The 23,134-nt window shown below is 36.0% G+C and overlaps 1 pseudogene; it reads right to left on the minus strand.

The window, feature by feature from the left end:
• Positions 1-3,849: 3,849 nt before the first annotated feature.
• LOC108544460 (ezrin pseudogene) overlaps positions 3,850-23,134 on the minus strand; it is a 116,116-nt pseudogene continuing 96,831 nt past the window's right edge.

Raw genomic sequence — 23,134 nt, forward strand, 5'->3', positions numbered from 1 at the left:
AAAAAAGTTTAAAATGAATGTAGTTAATAATGTAGGGGAAAATGCACTATCATATACCCTTAATAGAAGCTACAATTTTATACTTCTTTATGAAAGCATTCTTGCAAAACTTTTTAAGAAAAAAACAATACTTATTTCTTTAACACAAAAATCTCACTCAGGGAAACCTATGCTTTAGAAATAAATGCCCCAGTTGAAAAGGTTATATATTCAAGGATTTTTGCCTATTATGGCAAAATAACTGAAATAAACTGGATGATTAGTGATGAGAAGTAATTAAATACATTGTATATTACATATCTACCATGGAATAATATATAACTATTAACAAGAATGAATTAGGACTCAACAAGTAAACAGACTGGGCATGGGGGTAGGTCAGATTTTGCAAAATCTTAAAAAGAAAAGCAAAATGCAAAACTGTGTGTAAAGTATAACTCTGGTTTGAAAAGAACAATTATGACACAACCTATTACAGTATACATGTGTATAATAAGTCTATATCTACATCTTATCCATATAGTATGAACATGGGGGTAGATTAAGGAAGGATACCCACTAATTTATTAACCTATGTTATCTGAAAGAATTGAGAATGGGATTGTGCAGGTGAATGGGGAAACTGTCAAATTAGTCATAATCTCATGCAGTAATTATGTGGTTAATACCAACAGGTGCACATTAAAAAAATGAGAAATAATTTTCTCAAAAAAATAAAAACAAGTGGCCAATAGGTATATAAAAAAATGCTCGACATCATCAATCATTAGGGAAATGGAAATCAAAACCACAATGAGATATCATCTCACCCATTAAAATGGCTATTATCAAAAAGACAAAAAGTTACAAATGCTGGCAAGGATGTGAAGAAAAGGGAACTCTTATACCCTGTTAGTGGGAATATAAATTAGTACAGCTATTTTGAAAAACAACATGGAGATCTGTCAAAAAACTAAAAATAGGACTAATTTGTTGAGAGTTTTATCATAAAGGTGCGTTGAATTTTCTCAAGTGCTGTTTTTGTTTGTTTGTTTGTTTGTTTGTTTGCTTTTTACATCTATTGAGATAAACCTATGGCTTTTGTCCTTCATTCTGTTCATATGATGTCCACATTTCTTGATTTTCATATGTTAAAACTATTTTTGCAGCCCTGGGATAAACAGCAGTTCACCATGATGTATTAAATTTTTGGTATGTTGCTAGACTTAGTTTCCTATTATTTCATTGAGGATTTTTGCATCTATGTTTGTCAGAAATATTGGCCTGTAGTTTGCTATTTTTGTTGTGTCCTTACCTGGTTTTGGTATCAGGATAATACTGGCAAGGTAAATAAGTTATGCAGAATTCCCTCCTACTCAATTTTCTGGAAGAGTTTAAGAAATATTGGTGTTAGTTCTTTAAATTTTTGGTAGGATTCAGCATTAAAGCTATTCAGTCCTGGGCTTTTCTCTGTTAATCTTTTATTACTGATTCAATCTTGTTACTTATTATTAGTCTTTTTATTTTATGTTTCTTCCTAGTTCAGTCCTGGTAGGTTATATGTGTCTAGGAGTTTTTCCATTTCCTCTAGGTTTCTGAATTTGTTAACATATGATTATTCATAATAGTTTCTAATAATCCTTTTTATTTCTGTATGATCAGTAATGATGTCTCTTTTTTTAATTTCTAATTTTATTTATTTGAGTCTTCTCTCTTTTTTGTTGTGATTTTAATACTAATTTGTCAATTTTGTTCATCTTTTCAAAAATTATTTTATTGATTATTTGTACTATTTTATAGTCTCCACTTCACTTAGTTCCACTCTAAGTCTTTACATTTCTTTTTATCTCGTAAACTTGGGATTGGATTATTCTTTCTTTTATTGTATCTTGAAGTGCATTGTTAGATAATTTAATTGAAATCTTTCTAACTGTTAACATAGGCCAATATTGCTATAAAACTCCCTCAGCACTACATTTCCTATATCTTATAGGTTTGGGTACATTTCATTATTTTCAAGAATTTTAAAATTTTTTTCTTTTTTTTTTTTTTTTTTTTGAGATGGAGTCTTGCTCCTTAGCCCAAGCTGGAGTGTGCAGTGGTGCGCGATCTCAGCTCACTGCAACCTCTGCCACCCAGGTTGAAGTGATTCTCCTGCCTCAATCTCTGGAGTAGCTGGGGTTACAGTTGCACACCACCATGTCCGATAAAATTTATTTCTTAATTTCTTCCTTGACCCATTGGTCATTCAGGAGCATATTGTTTAATTTCCAGGTATTTGTACAGTTCCTAAAATTGTCTAGTTATTATTTCTAGTTCTAGTCTATGTGATCTGACAATATATTTGATGTAATTTCTATTTTAAAAAATTGTTGAGACTTTTTTCATGGCCTAATATATGATCTATCCTGGAGAATGTTCTATGTGCTTTCGAGAAGAAGGCATATTTTGGAGCTGTTGGATGAAATGTTGTGTTAATATATTTTAGGTCCATTTGGCCTAAAATGCAGATTAGGTCCAATAATTCTTTGTTGATTTTCTGTTTACATTGTCTGTCCAATGCTAAAAACAGGATGTTGTAGTCCACAACTATTATTGTGTTAGAGACGATTTCTCTCTTTAGCTTTAATGATACGTGCTTATATACCTGGGTGCTCTAGTTTTAAGTGCATATATATTTACCATTATTATATTATTTGCTGAATTGACTTTTTAAATCTGTATAATGACATTCTTTGTCTCTTTTTGTACCTTTAGGTTTAAATTTTGTTATATCTAAGTATAGCTATTCTCAGATGCTTTTCATTTCCGTTTTTGTGGATTTTTTTTTTTTTTTCATTTCTCCACTTTTAGTCGATGTGTGTCTTCACAGGTGAAAAGAAGCTCTGTGGGCAGCATGTAATTGGGTCTTGTTTTTTTTTTTTTGCCTTAATCCATTCAGCCAGTCAATTTTTAATTGTGAAATTTAAATTGTTTACGTTCAAGTTTGTTATAGATAGGTAAAAACTTCTGTCATTTTGACATCTTTTCCTTTTTTTTTTTTTGGTTTTAACATGTAATTCTTTTATTTTGTGAAGGTAACAAAATATACAGAACAAAACTTTCCCTGTTTAAAATTAATGTTTTACAAATCTGTATTATCACTTGCATATAAATACTATATAGCTGATCATTAATTAGGTGTATAAGTCCAACAATGTATTCTTCTAACTGTTCAGCAACAACAAAATATATATATATATATTTTCAAATTTATCCGAGTGTCCTAGGCCGCTTACGCTGGTGACCACTGCGATCTCTGCCAGCTGCGTGGAGTGACGGGAGGAAAGAATCATTGTGTGTGTTCAAGAGTGCCTCAGACTCAATTTCCAAAAATTTTACCCCTAAAAGCACGTAAATATACAAAGATGGATCCTTCATATAAATTAAAAACAAAAAATCCATCAATTTGCGCTTATTTCAAATACAGAAAAAGTATGGCACAGGTGTAAGCCACGACATGGTTTCCTTTAATGATATTGAATCTTGTATCATACTGGCCAGCATGAAGTTTGTTACTCAGACTTTACAGGCATTTTCCTTAATTCAATCAGTCCGGCTCCCAGCACAACACAGGAGGTGATTGGAGAATAATAGCCAGAATCTGGCCTGCTTGGAACCATGATACAATCGGGGAAAACAAACCAGGACGCCTCCACTGCTTCTCAGACCAGGACGTTTCTCTTGGGTAACTGCTTTTAAAAGGAACTGAGATCTGATGAGGAGGTTCCTAGACTTGGAGCACTAAAGACACAAGCGTGAGGAGGCTGGCGGTGAGGGCGGCAGCGCCCGCAGCAGAGCGTCTCTCTGCCCTCGGTCCTGGCCTGGCCATTACATGGCCTCGAACTGGTCGATGCACTGCTTGGTGTTGCCCTGCCGGATCTGCAGCAACGTCTTGTACTTGTCCCGACCTTGCCTCATGTTCTCATTGTGGATGATGTAATTATGAGTCCTCTTATTCTCACTTTGGGCCTGGGACAGCTCGCCGCTCAGCATCAGCAGAGGCCGCTGCACGCGCTCGTTCTCCGCTTTGGTGATGTGTTTCTCCTCGTTTCGGTTATCCCGGATGCCCTCGCTAGACAGCTCCGCTCTGTGTAGTCAGTGGGCTCCGAGCTCTCGTCCTGCAAGCGGTCTTGGACATGGTAGCTCACTGTCTTCTATACGAGGGGCGGCGGGGGCGGGGGTGCCGTCATCACCAGGTGCAGCTCCTCCTTGGTCTTCACCAGGTTATCCTGGGCTACTCTGGCTCTGTGCTGCCACTCTTCAACTTCATCCTCCATGCGCCCCCGTGCTCCTTGCGCCTCTGTGCCTCTTCCAGGAGTGCGATCTTCGTGGTGTACTCTGCAAGCTCCGCAGCCAGCTGCTCCTGGCTCTTTACCTGATCCACCACTTGTCTCTCCAGCTCTTCCTTAGTTAATGGGTACAAATATATAGTTAAATAGAAGAAATAAGTTCTAATGTTTGATATCAGAGTATGGTGGCTATAGTTAATAATAATGCTTTTTTTCAAAAGAGCTAGGAGAGAGAACTTGAAATGTTCTCAACACAGAAATGATAAACACTTGAGGTGATAGATAACCTAAATATCCTGACGATTATTACACATTCTATGCAATTAACAAAATATTTCATGTACCCCATAAAATGTGGAAATATTATTCATTAATTTAAAAACATATATATGAAATATTAAGCATAGATCCAGATTTTTCTCAATTTCTTGTATTGGTCTGGTTTCTCATAATCCCTTGTAGGGTGTTTTTTGCCACCTGGTTTTTCATTTCGTGATCAAAAGTACTTACTACTTAGCGTCTAGAAACAATCACATATATTTCTGTGCTATTTACTTTGAAATACTCTGGTATAACAAACTGTTCCTTTTTTTATCTCAGTGTAGAAACTCAATTACTAGTATCCATTGAAAAATTTTCTGGGAGGTGGAGTGTTGAGTGAATTTTAGCTCAGCTAGTTCCTGTGAGAGCTGGTTGTTTAAAAGAGTCTAGCACTTTTCTCCCCATCTCTCTGCTTTTCTCATGTGATCTCTGCACATGCTGGTTCCTCTTGGCTTTCCAGCATGAGTGAGAGCAGTCTGAAGCCCTCACTGGAAGCAGATGTTAGTGCCATTTTTCTTTTACAGCCTGCAGGACTGTGAGTCAAATAAATATATTTTCTTTATAAATTACCTATCCTCAAGTGTTCTTTTACAACAACACAAATGGACCAAGACAGTACCACATACTTGCATTTTATAATTCCCACTTACAGCTATTTTTTCTTGCTTTATCACATGGGAAAATTTTAATACTATACGGGTCTTAGAATTTGTAGACTAAAACTGTGAGGATATTCAGCTGAAATGCAAATAATTTTCATATTCATTCAGGCAATGTCAGTATAAATGGGCTTAAATATTACATTAAATGATTTCAGTGCATTTTTGAGCATATTGGACATTTAGAAAACAAAAGTCCAGACTCATTGTGTGAGCAACCATATTTCCCCAAATTCCAGGAAGTTAAAAAGAGAAAAAACAGTTTGTCCAGAGCTGTACTGCACTAATGTAAAGCAATATATTTAGCCAGATTCCTAATAAAGTAATGTGAATGACGTTATACTTAAACATTTTGTAGGGAAAAGAAAAATACGAATTGCTATTTTAATACATAATGCCAGAATTCATCATAGGCAGGAAATCATTTTATAATCGGAAATAAATTTGTAAGTACTATTGAGTGTGAGCTTAATCTCTGATATACAGAGGATGATCAAAACACAAAAAGACAGCTAAATACTCCATGTAAGTAATCAATAAAAATGTACAGGAGTGAGAAGAGAAGAGAGTAAAGAGGTGGATGGAGAATCATGAGAGAGTTCACAGTAAACCCATAGAAAGAACCTGCCACTTTGGAAAAAGTTAACCAGTAAAAAATTTCAAATGATGACAAAACCAAAGGGCATATTTAAAGAGCCTTTAATATAAGTCACATTTTACATCCCAGGATCACAACTGTTAGCTATGTGACATCTGCTGTAACTGTGTGCTTTAGTTTTTTGTGTGAAGATATGTGTGTGAGATGGGACTGAAAAGTTTGAAGTTAATAATTCCTGGCATCCTCACAGAATGGTGTTTGAAATTTCCCAACTAAATTTGTGAAGGGAGGGACCACCTTTGTATGAGAACTCCAATCGATTTTTATCAGCATAAAATAGAATTCCTTCATTCTCAACTTTTAAAATGGGATTCACAAAAAGTTTAGGAAAATTTTAATGCTTAGGGCATGTTTGAAACAGTCTTTAAATTTTACATATTTTAATTCATATTATTTCTCAATATTGAATTTAACATTCTTAATCAATTTGGTATCCCAAATATTTAAAAATCCGCCATATTTTCTATGTGCATTAGAAATAATTTGAAAATTTGCAAGGAGATTTTAATAAGGTATATTACATGATAATAAACAATAAATTTAGGGATGTATTCACAGTAACGTTCTAATTGTCTAAGTACCCTCAAATTCACCCTGAAACAAAAAGAAACTACAGGATGTATCTGAGTAACCAAAGGAGATTTTATGAAGCCCATGCCTTGAAATCTCATGTCCTTTCCTCATTGAAGGGCCCTCAAGACACTTCTCAAGGACTATTAACTTTAATTATGTACACATCTAATAAACTTGATTATTGGCATTACCTTCCCAGAGCAGACATAACCATTTTAAAGCAAACCGTAAAGAGCAGGCTCAAGAGCTTGGAAACCATAGCTGGCTGGATCCATTTAGTGTAAAGCACTGTATCTCCTCCATTCACCTGCACCTCTGCTTCAAAGTCTCATAGGGCAGAACTACTTTCTTAAAATGTAACAAATTCAGCTGGGCATGGTGACTCATGCCTGTAATCCCAGCACTTTGGGAAGCCGAGGCAGGTGGGTCATCTGAGGTCAGGAGTTTGAGACCAGCATGGTCAACAGGGTGAAACCCCGCTGCTACAAAAAAGACAAAAATTAGCTGGTCATGGTGGCCAGCACCTGGAGACTGAGGCAGGAGAATCGCTTGAACCCAGGAGGTGGAGGTTGCAGTGAGCCAAGATCGCGCCATTGCATTCAAGCCTAGGCAACAAGGCAAAGCTCCATCCCAAAATAAATAAATACAAATTTTAAAAAAGTAAAGAATTCAATTATTTAAATCCTCTGTGGAGATCGCAACCAATAAAATGTAAGGAAATAATGGCTGTGACACTGTAATTTTCCATGTTACTTCTCCAAATAGATTTATGCAATTTATTCTTCCAGTCCCAGCTACTTAATAGAATTTAAGTTCTTAAGAGATGAAAGAATGGTTGGTTCTGAATTAAAATAAAAGTTCTATCCTTTTTTTTTTTTAAGAGATGGGTCTTTGTCTGTTGTCCAGGCTGGAGTGCAGTGACATGATTATAACGATTATAGCTCACTGCAGCCTGGAACTCCTGGGCTCAAGAGATCCTCCCATTCAGCTGCTTGATTTAGTTTATACATAGATGTTAGGTTAAGAAAGAAGAAAAGTGGGTTTACAGTAGAGAACTTTTGGTTAAGTATTTGTTATTTTTTGACTTCTTGCTTAATGTAACAATGAATTTTTCCCATGTTCATAGGTTATAATTAGACTTAACTGGTTTTTCCATCCTTTTCTGAATGTTATAATAAAACAAATCTATCTGGAAACATGTTGAAACTATTTTACTTTGAATACATGATAGAAACTCTATATCTTTTTCATATTATTTTTTATATCTATCTTACTTTTCCTGAACTCCAGTCCAATGGATGTCAATTTCCACTTGAATCTCCAACGTCATAGTAATCTTAACATTTCCAAATTTTAACTGACCAACCTGTCCAACTCACCCCCTTCTTCCCGTGACTCCTGATATTTTCCCAGTCTCTGTCAACATTTTCCAGTTTATCTAAAATTTTGGAGCTACTGTCACTCATCCCAGGCTTCCTCGGTGTCTTCCCCTATATCTAATCTGTTATTATAGTCTTTAGTAATTTTTAGGAAAACTTAAACAATTGTTTTTGTCCCACTGCCTTCATTGTAGCTTTGGCTGCTCACAATTGGAAGGTTTTTATTGAATCAACCCCATACTGGCTCACTCAGACTGCAACTGGGCATCTCTCCTGGCCTCTGCTGCCATTTTATTTTGTAAGCACTTCTTAAGTAAAGTGAGATCTCCTCAAAAGCTTCCAATGTTCTAAGTCACCTATGTGGCCTTTTGTGTTCTCCATAGTCGAGTCATACCTTAACATAGGATCTTATTTTACCTCTCTCTTATAAAATGTGAAAACTCACTGCAGCTTTTTCAGTTTTACACAGGTTCCTTCTGTCCTCTGAGCTGCCATTCTCCTTGAACTGTATCTGTTGGAACCACAGTTCTAATACATTTTTTTCAAGGCTTGGCTCACAACTAAAGCCTTCTACATCATCCTCTGGCCATTGTACCAGATTACTCATCCTTTCCTATTTGAACTTCTGTAGAACCACCTGCTTTATCACATACGTCACATTTTCTTTGAAAGGCCTTATTTTTATAGTTCAGGATAGAATACAAACTTCTTGAGGCAGGGACATGCCTTATATGAATATGACAATAATACCAATCATATAACACTTATTGAGCTCTTATTATATTTGTTCTAAGAATATATATTATCTATTTCTGTCTTACAAAACTCAGTAAGATGTTAATAATTATTATTATTTCACAGATGAACAGATGAGACACAAAGAGGTCTATAGTGTTTACAAGGTGTTACAAACATTGAGTGGTAGAAGCTACATTTAAATACAAGGTAGTTGACTTGTTTGCTTCTGCTCTGAACTATGACCTTAGTTTACGTTCTTATCTCCCATGTGCACAACACAGATCTCAACAAAAAAGACATGTTCCTCAAAATATTTTTATAAAATGAATCAAAATCTGGAAAAAATCAATAGTCAGTATTCTTTACATGTCTTTTATATTATTTAAACTGCCTCTCACGATGAAACACCTTAAAATATCTGGGATTTGCCACTAACTTTGCTTCTTCACATCCTTACTTTTCCTTCAGCTACATGAATAATTTTTCAATAGCCCAAACAATTTTCTTACTGCACATTTAATGAAACCAGTAAAGCTAAGACATTCTGAGTGCTCAGCAGTGACAGTGTCAGCAAGCAATTAATCTCCAACAGTTTACCTACCATGTTATGACCACTAGAGCTCAGTTCAGCTTCTCACATGACTCTACTTCCTAATTATCTCCTGGAAAAGAAAGTCTGTCAGCCAAAAACAAAGCATCAAGAAAATAGTAAGAAAAACTGATGGAGATAGAAACAAGGTTTTCATCCTTAAAAAAAGGATGCACATATTTTCCATAGAGAAAAACAATTCCGATCTTGGAACTTTTTTGATTGGTTACTTTTCAGCTTGCCTCAATTTCACCCTCTACAAAATTGGTTTCACAGTATTTGTGCATTAGAGAAGGATATTGTAGGACTTAATTAAAGCTTATAAAACATAGAGAGAACCTTTCTGTAATTACCTTGCCACTCACCTTTGTCATTTATCTTTCCTCAAGGGAGCCATATCTTTTATCCGTTGTAATATAGAAGAAAACCACAGAACATCAGGTGATGCCATTGTGGAAAAGGATTTTATGCAGCTGTAAATAAGTAGCAACATAAGGCAATACTTGGCAAGATAAAATTCCAGCATATATAAGCTGCAAAAATAAAGCACCAGACTTTATCACTGTGTCAGCTTCTACTCTTAGCCCACTAGAGTCTATTCTCAAACGAACACTGTCAGAGTGATCCGTTAAAAATATAAGACAAATAATCTCATTCTTCTCAAACTCCTCATAGTTTCTCATCTTTGCGAGAATAAAAGCCAAGGAATTTACAAGAAGTCACCTACAAGAATTTTCATTCTTTGGCCCTCTCTTTTTCCTCTAACCTCACATCCTATTCCCTCCCAAATCATACTGGCTTCCTTGCCAGGCATGTGCCTGTCTCATGGATTCTGTCTGGCTCATTTTCTAAATCTCAAATGCTCTTTAGCCAAATCTCTGCATGATTCATTTATTTTATTTCTCCTTCAGATTTTCACACAAATGGCACTTTGTTAGTGAGATCTTGTTTGAGCATCCTATTAACAATAGTACCCTGGCCTTTGCCCTCTTTAATGTTCTTCCCTGCTAGAATTTTTCCATAATCTTTATCATCATATGACAGGCTATAGATTTAAATTGTTTGTTTATTGCCTGTTTCTCCTTACTAGTTTGTACGCTCCATGTGCATAGGAATATTGAGTTGTTTTATTTACAGATTTATTCTCAGTACCTGGAAAACTGCTGTCACAAAGTTGTTTTACTGAGGTAAACATTTATTGAATAAATAAATGAGCTGAAAAAATTTCAAATCTGAAAATGAAAATGAGGCAGTATGAAACATAGTCCAGCAACAATTTTCTACAAGAGTAAAAATGTCCAGGTGTATTTACAGATAAAATTTTTCATTTTACATGTATTATTTGTTGCTATATTAAAAGTCATATGATTAGTTAGGCTATTAAATAATTTAATATCTATTCATAATATTTGGATATGTAGCATTTTCTCCAAATTATGGGAAATAGCACAAAAAATGATGGTTTCATATCCCATAAAGTGGCCAAAAAATAACATTTTAAAAGCTAGACTATCCTGCATTGAACGATTGCTTTTGTATCCCTATTCGCCGGATGTTTTAATTCATGCCTCAAAGAAACATGGTGCATGCGGGATATAGATAGAAGCTACATAGGCACAGAATAAAAATAGAAATATATAGACTTTTAAATATCACGGTAAGTAAAGGGAAGAATTTTAGTTGAAATAAATCTTAATTTGATCTAACAGGTGTTCATGCCAATAAATGGAATGTAAATACATGTTGCATGATAATCAATTAGCAATGATAAGCTTAATTTTATTCTTTATTATTCAAAAGATAACTGGGAGATTCCTTTTAGGTCTAGGTACCACAATAAAAAAATAAGCAGGGGGTAAAGGAAAAAGTGGCTAGTCTCTGGCAGAAGTTCAAATCATGTCATATGAAGTTGACAAAAAAAAAAAAAAAAACCCAGAAGAGGAAGAAGAAGAAGAAGAAGAAGGTGGTAAGTAGGTGGAAACAAAACCCTATTAAATATATGTATATGTTAAAAAGAAGATAAACTAAACTTTTTTTGCTTGCCCCCAGAGCAATACACAAGGACTAGACAAAGAATAATATCAATGCAAAGAAGAATTTGGTGAGAGAATTTTCCATTCTCAAGTGGCGTACCTGGGAGGTAATATAATTTGTACCAATATATTGGCTCATGTAAAAAGTGACTAAGTACAAGATTAGAGAAATTTAAACAGGGATTCAAGTATTAGAACAATGGATAATAATTTTGCCTTGTCAGGTAATTATTTTAAAAATCCTTAAATACAACTCTACATCACATTATTAATAATTAGAGTTGAATCCAGACAGAGAACACTTTGCCACATGCAGATTTCAGAGTTGCCATCTAAGAAAAAAATTAACAATTTTAATATGAATTTTATTTATTTAGAAGGTTATAACATTTAGGAATATTTATCAAGTTTTACAAAACATACCCTTTAATTTCATTTCTGAAAATGTATCATAAATTATTGTATACTGCAGCAATGCTTCTAACAGTAAAATGCTGCAAACCATTTACACTTCTAAAAATAGTGGATTGGTTGAATAATTTATGTTATATTCAAATATTTTACCAACATATATACCTATTTAAATAATGTTATAGGAGAATAATTAATGGTAAAGAAGCATGTACAGGGTATATATACATTGTAATAAAATTTCAAGGATATAAAACTTGTTTGGATAGTATAATTAATTACTATAAAAATTAGCTTATACATTAATTTATTGACTGAGTATTATAATGTCACCCATAACATGAGTCACATCTCATGACACATACACACACACACACATACTCACACACAGATGAGTGGCTTATCTGATTTTTTTTTTTTTTTTTTTTTTTTTTTTGAGACGGCGTCTCGCTCTGTCGCCCAGGCTGGAGTGCAGTGGCCGGATCTCAGCTCACTGCAAGCTCCGCCTCCCGGGTTCACGCCATTCTCCTGCCTCAGCCTCCCGAGTAGCTGGGACTACAGGGGCCCGCCACCTCGCCCGGCTAGTTTTTTTGTATTTTTAGTAGAGACGGGGTTTCACCGGGTTAGCCAGGATGGTCTCGATCTCCTGACCTCGTGATCCACCCGTCTCGGCCTCCCAAAGTGCTGGGATTACAGGCTTGAGCCACCGCGCCCAGGGCTTATCTAATTTTTAAAATTATTTTTGTTTTAAAATAAATGTATGATACCTTTATCATACATGAAATGAAAAATAAGTGAAATGAGAAATAAGCCCCTTGTAATTACCTTTACACATTCCATTGTTGACCAAACCATATTGATTCTACCTTCAAAATATTTCTAGAATTACTATTCCTCTCCAGTAAATATTTCAAAAGACTCCTAATGATTTCTTTCCAGATTCATTGCCCTCAAGGATGTCAACACAACTATTTATAAAGTGCAATTTTGCTGAAATTCACTAAGATACATGATAAAGAAGAAAAAATAGGAGAAGATGGACTTCCATATTTTGAAGATAGGACTCAAATAATTTCCTAGATCATGCATTGATCGATAGTGTTTTTCTTTTTCTCTCTTTTTTTTTCTTCTTTTTTTGAGAGGGAGTCTCGCTCTGTTGCCCAGGCTGGAGTGCAGTGGCGTGATCTCTGCTCACTGCAAGCTCTGCGCCTTGAGTTCACGCCATTCTCCTGCCTCAGCCTCTGAGTAGCTGGGATTACAGGTGCCCGCCACCACGCCCAGCTAATTTTTTGTATTTTTAGTAGAGACGGGATTTCACCGTGTTAGCCAGGATGGTCTCAATCTCCTGACCTCATGATCCATCCGCTTCAGCCTCCCAAAGTGCTGTGATTACAGGCATGAGCCACTGTGCCTGGAGATCGATAGTGTTTTTCTATATGGAGATCATTTTACAGGAATATAACAATATTCATTCTAAGATTTTGTTTCATTTAGCTGTTTTCATAACCAGCACAAATAGAAGATTTTTTCCAGTACTTTAAGGTTGACATTTAAAAATTATGGAATTTGTTGCATTCAGATAATTTCTCAGCAATTATAGACACAGGGAATCTATGTATTTTTTTTTTTTTTTTTTTCACTTTCCTATCTATTCTGCAATCTGTAATACTGCTAACTTTCTAACACAAGTGTTGGAGTCTTGCTCTGTCGCCCGGGCTGGAATGCAGTGGCCGGATCTCAGCTCACTGCAAGCTCCGCCTCCCGGGTTTACGCCATTCTCCTGCCTCAGCCTCCGGAGTAGCTGGGGCTACAGGCGCCCGCCACCTCGCCCGGCTAGATTTGTATTTTTAGTAGAGACGGGGTTTCACCGGGTTAGCCAGGATGGTCTCGATCTCCTGACCTCGTGATCCCAAAGTGCTAGGATTACAGGCTTGAGCCACCACGCCTGGCGTTATTTTTTAAAAGTAATAATTTTCTTAAACCTTTCTGGATTATTTGATGTCAACATTTGTTTCAGTTTTATATTTAATACAAAGTTATCTAGGAAAAATAGTTGTTAGAACAGTGTAATTTATTTTCTGATTGAGTATGTTGGTTTCACTCATTTGTGATGCTTGATGAAAATCTTAAAACACAAAAACACATTCTAGCATTTAGTTTTACCTAAAAATCACTGCAATAGGATAAAACTTATTATACCATTAAGTTTCAGTTTTATATGTTCTTATTTATCTTATTTGTATTATTCTGAAATGTTTCCATCAGTATTTCTTTAACAGAGGGAATTATTTACGATTCTATTGTAGTTCTTTTTACATGTAGAATTTATTTATGTGGCATCCAATAAGGAATATGACTTCTTTTTGTTTCCATATGGCTTACTTAGTTCAACCACATTAGGCTCTTCATGATTTCTACCAAGACTAATAACAACAGAAAACACCATCATGGTTCATCTTACTCCTCGCATGCTTGCTTTTCCCGAGAAAGACAAATTTATCAAACTATCTCTTAGAAGGAACATATGGTTCACTAAGCGTGTTGAAAATAAGACTGGAGACTAGAAACATTAATGAGGGATTTTGTATTAAGAACAACATTTTGCTTGATATTTACTTTCAGTTTTCAAGTGAAATACTATTTACTCATTTGTATTGCAATATTTATTGGAATAGGTATTTTCATCTTTTCAGCATTAGTCCAGAAAATGGCACTTTCAGTGTATTGTTGCTTACATATTAATATACTACAGAAATGAAATTTAAAGCATATTTTTAAGACCTACACTGAAGCCATGGCTACTTGTGTATACCAGATGAATCTACTAGGCAAGTATTTGACTCCTGATTATAATAATCCTTCAGAAAATATCAGTGGAACTTCACTTAAGTCAATACAATAAGGACATTATTATCACTGGAAAATTTTCCCTGTAACTATATTAATGAATTAATTGGATTGGATTTGTAGAAGCCTCATTGGTATCAAAATGAGCAAACTGTGGAAGAAAATGATTCTGTAACAAATTATTTACCTTTGTGAGCAGATGTTACCTTTTTCTGTATACAATGAAAAACACTAGATATTTGGATATTTAATTTATATAACTAGTACAACTACTTTTTAAATTATAAAATGCAAGCAGCATAAACTTCCTTCCACTTCCTTTCTTAGGGAATTGCTTTTGCAAGTATATTTTTCTTGACTTTTTTCCACATCAGACTTTAAATGAAGACAAATAGAGTTTCTGAACTCACCATAAACCTATTTAAAATATATTTAAGACTTAACATATTTTGCAAGATCTGACATGAGTTACCTACATATTGGATATTTTTGCCAGCATACACCCACAGCACACACAGAAACATGTACACATAAACACCATATATGCACATATACACAAGCATATCTATACCACACATAGGCATACATACATGAAAACACACAGAGAAAAAGTACCACATCTACACACACACATACACTCACACACACACACACACACACACACACACACACACAACTAGATGTTATTTCATTGATTAATGGGGTTCTATAAGACCTTTGGTTGACCTATTCCCAGTTATTGATTTTTTGCTATTACACTTAGACCAGAAGGAAATTGGTAGTGATTCAATTTCCTATTACCCCATTTAGAAGTAAGGAATTAATGTAACAGTGAAGAAAAAAGAAAGTATATATTGCGTGAAGATGAAATATGGTGTATTTTGTGAAGGGAGATGAAGAAAAGGTACTGTTAAGAAGAATGGGAAAGATCAGAAAAAGGTAAAAAAAGCTTGATGATAAAAAGTGAAGAAATGACTATGAAACATGACAAGGTAGACAAAGGAAGAGAGATGGGATTGTACAATAAAAGAGATTCAGCGAGCACATTCTTCACTTTTTCTGTCAGAATGGCTTTCTTTTCTCATAAAAAGGGAGAATATTTGCAAAAGGAATGAAGACACTCCCATTTTCCTCTGGCTTTTTTGGAAATAGATTCTTCTTTTGGCTGTTGAATTCTTAAATATAATAAAAGAAAGTAGTCTGACAAGACTGAAGAATAGTTCAAAAAGAGAGCTCAATCATTTGACATATTTTTATGGTTCAGTAAAATTTCTCTTCCACTATCACCACTTCCAGCCAACTTCCAGTACCATGAGAGACTTAGAACTTCACTGATTTGAGCTCTTTATTTCTAGACATATATATTATAAGCTTTACCTTTGTTTAGAGTTCCTTTTCTCTGACTTTGTTAAAAGGACACTCATTCCCTAGTGTCCCATAAAACTTTTTTGTCAGATTTTTTCTTAAGGTAACATACTCTTTGCTAAAAGTCAATTAATTATCAAAACTAATCTGCTCTCTACTGTTTTTATTGGATATATGTGGCCAGGGAGCAGAAGCAAAAGGATATTTTATTTCCCCTTTTATTTGTTTTCCATTTACAACCATCTGGCATAAACCTGAAACTTGTGACAGGGGTCCCATTAAAAAGAGGAATACAAAAACATGAGCAAGGCTGATTTTCATAACTGAAGATTGAGACTATATTTCACACATTTATGGAGACTTTGTTGAAAGATCTTGTGTGATTACATATTTCAGATATCTGACTTTAGGCTTTGTCATGACTTATAAAATGAGGCAGACATTTGTGACTTGTCCATAAGAATATGTTATTAAATGGGGACTTTATTACTTAATAATTAAGGGTATAGGTATGAGAATTTAAAAACCTGGATTTTTTTTTTTTTTTTTTTTTTTTTTTGTGCCACATTCTATCTAGCTGTGTGCCTGTGGGCACTTCAAGATATTCTTATATAAATGGGGATCATAGGGCAACTTCCTCAAAGGGTTGATTTGCTGATTACATGAGAATAATGCATATAAAACAGCACTGTTCACGGCTCTTCTAATTTTTCAATAAATGTGTGTTATTACTACTTGAGAAGAAAACATAGTTTTAGTCATAGAGTGAGGTCATACTCTATAAATACTTTGATTTACATGATCATTCTGCATGTGGATCCAAATGTTAACATTGAAAGGAATTTTAAGGAGTAAATAGGTTGCATTTTGACTTAAAATGTTAAAAGGCTGGCACAGTGGCTCACACCTGTAACCCCAGCATTTTGAGAGGTTGAGGTGGGTGGATCACCTGAGATCAGGAGTTTGAGACCAGCCTGGCCAGCATGGTGAAACCCCATTTCTAGTGAAAATACAAAACAACAACAACAACAAAAAAAAACAAACAAACAAACAAACAAACAAAAAAAAAACGGTGGCGGGCACCTATAGTTTCAGATACTCCAGAGACTGAGGTAGGAGAATGGCTTGAACCTGGGAGCCGGAGGTTGCAGTGAACCTAGATCACACCACTGCACTCCAGCCTGGGCTACAGAGGAAGACTCTGACTCAAAAAAAAAAAAAAAAAAAAAAAAAAAAAAAAAAAAAAAAAAAAAAAAAAAAAAAAAAAAAAAAAAGAGAGAGAGAGAGAGAGAAAAGAAAGAAAAAAGAACATAAAATTTAAAACGCTGTAAGTAAATGCCATACAATAAAAACCAGAAAAAGCAGAATAATCTACAAAACCATACTTTTGAGCTTATCTAAGAGCTAAGCTTGCAGGGCGGCCAGAGGGACTGAATTTCGGAGAGTACCAAACACCTCTGAGGAGAGACTTAGACACATCAAATGTTTCAACTTTGGCAGAAAATATAAAAAGAGGTAGAAACCATCAAAGCAAAAAGAAAAAAAAAAGCCTGTACTTTTAGCGAGTAATTAAAAGCGAAGTGTGAAGTATCGTGCCGTTTAAAAATCCTACGGACATCTAGGCAAAAAGGAATATCTAATCTGCGGATTAATAACCTGCAGATATGTTAATTTATGGAATAAAGGAAAATTAAGGTGGAAATGGAATTAAGGTCGCTAAGCAGCGGACCTCAAAATGGGAAAATAATCCAGATTATTTGCGTGGACTTGATGTAAGAATAAAGTAGAATATGGAAGGAGAGGGGTGAGAGTCAGAAAGACATTTGAAGATGCAATACTGGGGATTTGAAGATGCAGAAAGAAGCTGTCGTATAAGGATTGCAAGCGATATCTAAAAGCTGGAAAAAGCAAAACAATTAATTATTTCCCAGAGACTCCATAAAGTTCATTAATCTTGCCACTACATGAATTTTCGTCTAGTGAAACTTCTAAAACATAGAACACATAAGACAATTACTTTGTGCTATTTAAAGTCAGTTTACTTGTTCGGTAATTTGTTATAGTATCAATAGACAACTGATACAAATATTAAGACTGATGATGTCACACATGCACCAAGAGGACAGAAATAAGCTAATTTCTTTATTATTATTATTATTATTATTATTATTATTATTATTATTTTTTCGAGACAGGGTCTTGCTATTTTACCCAGGCTGGTCTCAAATTCCTGGTCTCAAGAGATCCTCCCGCCTCAGCTCTCATAATTGAGGCTTTCTGGGAAAATCAACATAAGCTTCTAAGCAGGTTCAAAAGTTAAGACAGCAAGAAGTGATTGGCTTTGGTGTTTTATTCTGATTATGAGGTGGAGCTAGGGTTTTCTTGCATGAGCTGGGGCTTGCTTGATTTGAGCTTCCTGCCAACACCAAATAAGGGAGTCAAGCACCGAGTCTTGCTCTGTCGCCCTGGCTGGAGTGCAGTGGCACGATCTCAGCTCACTGCAAGCTCCGCCTCCCAGATTCACGCCATTCTCCTGCCTCAGCCTAATGAGCACCTGGGATTACAGGCGCCTGCCACCTCACCTGGCTAGTTTTTTTTGTATTTTTAGTAGAGACGGGGTTTCACCGTGTTAGCTGGGATGGTGTCAATCTCCTGACCTCGTGATCTGCCCACTTTGGCCTCCCAAAGTGCTGAGATTCCAGGCGTGAGCCACCGCACCCGGCGGAGTACCTGAAATTTCTTAACAGCTTTCATAGAAGTGAGGCACAACGCAAAGTGATATGTGTTGGGCATGAAAGCTGTCCACAAACATAAAAATTAAATTAAGCTTTCTATTACAGTTTACACGTGTCACCAAATTAGAAACTTCTATTCTTCAAAACACACTTTAGAAAATGTAAACACAAGCCACAGAATTGAAGAAAATACTTAAATATGTGTGTGTGTGTGTGTGTGTGTGTGTGTATACATATGTATATACACACACACACACACATATATATATTTGGCAGTAGCACTGTGCCAACTGGTTATTCTAGTTATCAATTTCTCTACCCATTTTTCAAGATTCTTAGCTTCCTTGCTTTGGGTTAGAACACGCTCTTTTAGCTTGAAGAAGTTTGTTATTACCTACCTTCTAAAGCCTACCTCTGTCAACTTGTCAAACTCATTCTCCATCCAGTTTTATTCTCTTGCTGGTGAGGAGTTGTGATCCTTTGGAGGAGAAGAGGCGTTCTGGTATTTGGAATTTCCAGCCTTTTTTCACTGTTTTTTCCTCATCTTGTGGATTTATCTACCTTTGGTCTTTGATGTTGGTGACTTTTGGATGGGATTTTGTGTAGACATCCTTTTTATTGATGTTGATGCTGTTCTTTGCTGTTTGTTATTTTTCCTTCTAACATCCAGGGATCCACATCAGTGGGATCTGCTGAGCTAGACCAGGCCTTTCTGTTGCAGGTGTTGGAGTTTGCTGGAGGTCCACTCCAGACCCTGTTTGCCTGAGTATGCCCAGCAGAGGCTGCAGAACAGCAAAGATTGCTGCCTGTTCCTTCCTCTGGAAGCTTTGCCCCAGAGAGGCACCCGCCAGATGCCAGCCATAGCTCTCCTTTATGAGGTGTCTGTCGACCCCTGTTGGGAGGTGTCTCCCTGTCAGGAGGTAAGGGGTCAGGCACTCAATTGAGGAGACAGTCTGTCCCTTATTAGAGCTGTGCTGGGAGATCTGCTGCTCTCTTCAGAGCTGGCAGACAGGAATGTTTAAGTCTGCTGAAGCTGAGCCCACAGACACCCCTTCCTCCAGGTGCTCTGTACCAGGGACATGGGAGTTTTATCTATGGCCCCTGACTGGGACTGCTGCGTTTCTTTCAGTGATGCCCTGCCCAGAGAGGAGGAAGCTAGAGAGGCAGTCTGGTTACAGCAGCTTTGCCAAGCTGTGGTGTGCTCCTCCCAGTGTGAATTTCCTAGTGGCTTTGTTTACACTGTGAGGGGAAAAGTGCCTACTCAAGCCTCAGTAATGGCGGACGCTCTTCCCCTCACCAAGCTTGAGCATCCCAGGTCAACTTTAGACTGCTGTGCTGGCAGTGAGAATTTCAAGCCAGTGGATTTTAGCTTGCTGGACTCCACGGTGGTGGGATCTGCTGAGCTAGACCACTTGCCTCCTGGCTTCATCCCCTTTTCCAGGAGATTGAACTGTTCTGTCTCACTGGCATTCCCGGTGCCACTGTGGTAGGGAAAAAAAAAAAAATCCTACAGCTAGCTCGGTGTCTGCCCAGATGGCTGCCCAGTTTTGTGCTTGAAACCCAGGGACTTGGTGTTATAGGCACCTGAGGGAATCTGCTGGTCTGTGGGTTGCCAAGACCATGGGAAAAGCATAGTGTCTCAATCAGAATGCACAGTTTCTCATGACACAGTCCCTCCTGGCTTCCCTTGGCTAGGGGAGGGAGTTCTCTGATTCCTTGTGCTTCCTTGTTGAGATGATGCCCCACCCTGCTTTTACTCACCCTCTGTGGGCCACAACCACTATTTAACCAGTCCCAGTGAGATGAGCCCGGTACCTCAGTTGGAAAATGCAGAAATCACCTGCCTTCTGTGTTGATCTCGCTGGGAGCTGCAGACTGGAGCTGTTCCTATTTGACCCTCTTGCCAGCCACCCCCATTACTCTTATTCTTATTTTGCAGCCACCTTCTTCTCTTCCACCCACTTACCCATTCCAAATCATTTGATGTTATTTTTTTGTGTGTGTGGAGTAAATTTATATGTCTTAAGTTATAATTCTTTACAGAGTGAACATGAAATGATATACTAGTATAAAAAGTGATCACTTGCTTTGTGGAAGATATTACCACTTCAAAGCATCAGGTATGACTTCTGAGAAACCCAAGACAATGTTTTGACAGTCCTTATAGATACAAATTCAATAGGAATGGTCACTATTAGGTAACTAAAATTTTCTGTTGTGGCTTATTTTTACAATACCACTCTTAATGAGCATCCTAAAATACATAATGGATATTAAATAATTAGCCCTCCAATTTGTTAGTATCTATCAAAATTGCAAATGTACTTGCTCAGGCATCCTTTAGCTCGAAGGAGTTTGTTATTACCCACCTTCTGAAGCCTACTTCTGTCAACCCAGCAATTCCTCTTTACAGAATTGGTCCTCATGTGTACTTGATTACAAGTAAAATAATTTTACTTATTGTAGCAATGTTTGTAACCAAAGATTAGGAGAAAAACAAATGTTCCTCAAAGGGAATTGATACAATTAATTATTATACACCAATATAATATAATTCTATGTAATAAAAATAGGAGTTTGGTTTCTATTAATGAATTTTGAGAGATTTTTAAGATATATTGTGTTTTAGAAAACATTTAGATTCAGGGGTACATGTACAAGTTTGTTACATGGTTATATAGCATGATACTGAGGTTTGGGCTTCTATTGATCCCATCACCCTAATAGTGAACAAAATACTCCATAGGCAGTTTTTTAAACCTTCCTCCCTCACTGCCTCCCCTCTTTTGGAGTCCCCAGTGCCTTCTGTTCCCATATTTATGTCTGTGTGTACCCAATATTTAGCTCCCACTTATAAGCGAGAGCATGTGGTATTTGCTTATTTCTTTATCTACTTAAAATGACACTTTTTGTCATGAAGCCGCTTCTAATCTTGTTCAATACTTCTATTCCCTATGTACTTCAGCCTTCTGGCCACACATAATCACTTCCTTCAATTGATTTATGCAGCACTTTTGTTTTACTTTCAAAGCTCTAAATTGGGAATATATAATATTTGGATTATTTTTCTCATTCTACCAGATTTTAGTCACAAAGCATTCAGAAAGTTAGATAATGTATACAGCCTCAATTTTGTCTTGTGCAGAATGGGTATAAAACTGCTTGTTCATTTGTTTAACAGAGTTGCTGAAGACATACAAAAAGCATAGAGTTGCTAAAGAGATAGAAATATTCATTTATTATCTGGTGGAATATTATTTTTAAAACATTAAGTAAAAATAGTGCTAATCAGATATTTAAGATTTCTACGGCTTGAAGAGCGGACTCTTAAGGACCTGAAAGAGAGGTGCTGGATCCAAGGAAACTCCTGGATAAGATAAACAGACAAAACAGCAGGCAGCTGTGTGGACTATAGGTTAAACTAGAATCCAGTAGTGGACCATAGGTTAAACTAGAATCGAATAATGATAGAAAAGTCACTGGTAGAATGAATAGATGAAAACTCTGATTAAACACCTAATATATTTTGCATCACACATATACACTTCTTGAAACTGAATTGAACTCAGAAACAACCCTCGGAAACAGAGAGAGAACATCTTGAATTGGCTGAGCCTATATCCTCTAACTAGTATAATAAAATTGAGGTTTAAAAATACAATTTGGATTGCAATTAAAAAGGAAGAAAATGAAATAATAACTATCTGTGATTTCTATATGCACCCATAATGAAATAGGCAGAGTAAGACAATCTAATGGTTTCAATGGAGAGCACTCTTTAATGCCTGCTATATCTGGGTTCAAATTTCATCTTTCTCATTTAATAAATATCATTTTGAGAAAACCCTGTAAAGTCTCTGACTTCAAGTTTTCCCATCTGTATAAATTAGATACTATTAGTACCTAATTAATTAGATCATTTTGAAGATACAATAACAATGAATTAAAAAGTTAAGCACTGTGTTTGGAACAAAGTGAGTACTTAATAAATGTACTATACTATTATTATTATTTAGAGTGATATATTAAATTCTGTCTGGCATAATATGTGTTTCCTATTCCATCAGGTTATTATTTTTTAAACATAGCATCTCTTATAAACCTAATTGATAATCCCAACCAAACTTGAACTTTTGCTATAGACAATCTACCTGTTAAGGGTTTACTGAATTATGTCACTTGATTTTTTTCGATCACATGTATTTCCATTAGTTGGCTTATAAAATTCCTTCCAAAGGGCCAAAGTATCAGGCACTATAAGGCAAATGAGTCTTGATGTAAAAGAAATAAAATTTCTTGAATGAGGCATTTCATAAAGCACAAGATTCAGCAGGAGCCCTTAACAAGGTACACTAGGGTAAAGTGCAGTAATGCTAGAGAAAAACTGAAATAAGAAAAATGGTGGAAAGATACTTGTAAGTTTCTGTGTATATGAGGGGTAGAAGTCTTGGTTGTCTACAAAGCATATCTCAGAGATATGATTCCAGACCACAACAAAAAAGCGAGTCATACAATT

This window comes from Rhinopithecus bieti, unplaced genomic scaffold (assembly GCF_001698545.2).
Source record: "Rhinopithecus bieti isolate Rb0 unplaced genomic scaffold, ASM169854v2 scaffold_1422, whole genome shotgun sequence".
Classification (NCBI taxonomy): Eukaryota; Metazoa; Chordata; class Mammalia; order Primates; family Cercopithecidae; genus Rhinopithecus; species Rhinopithecus bieti.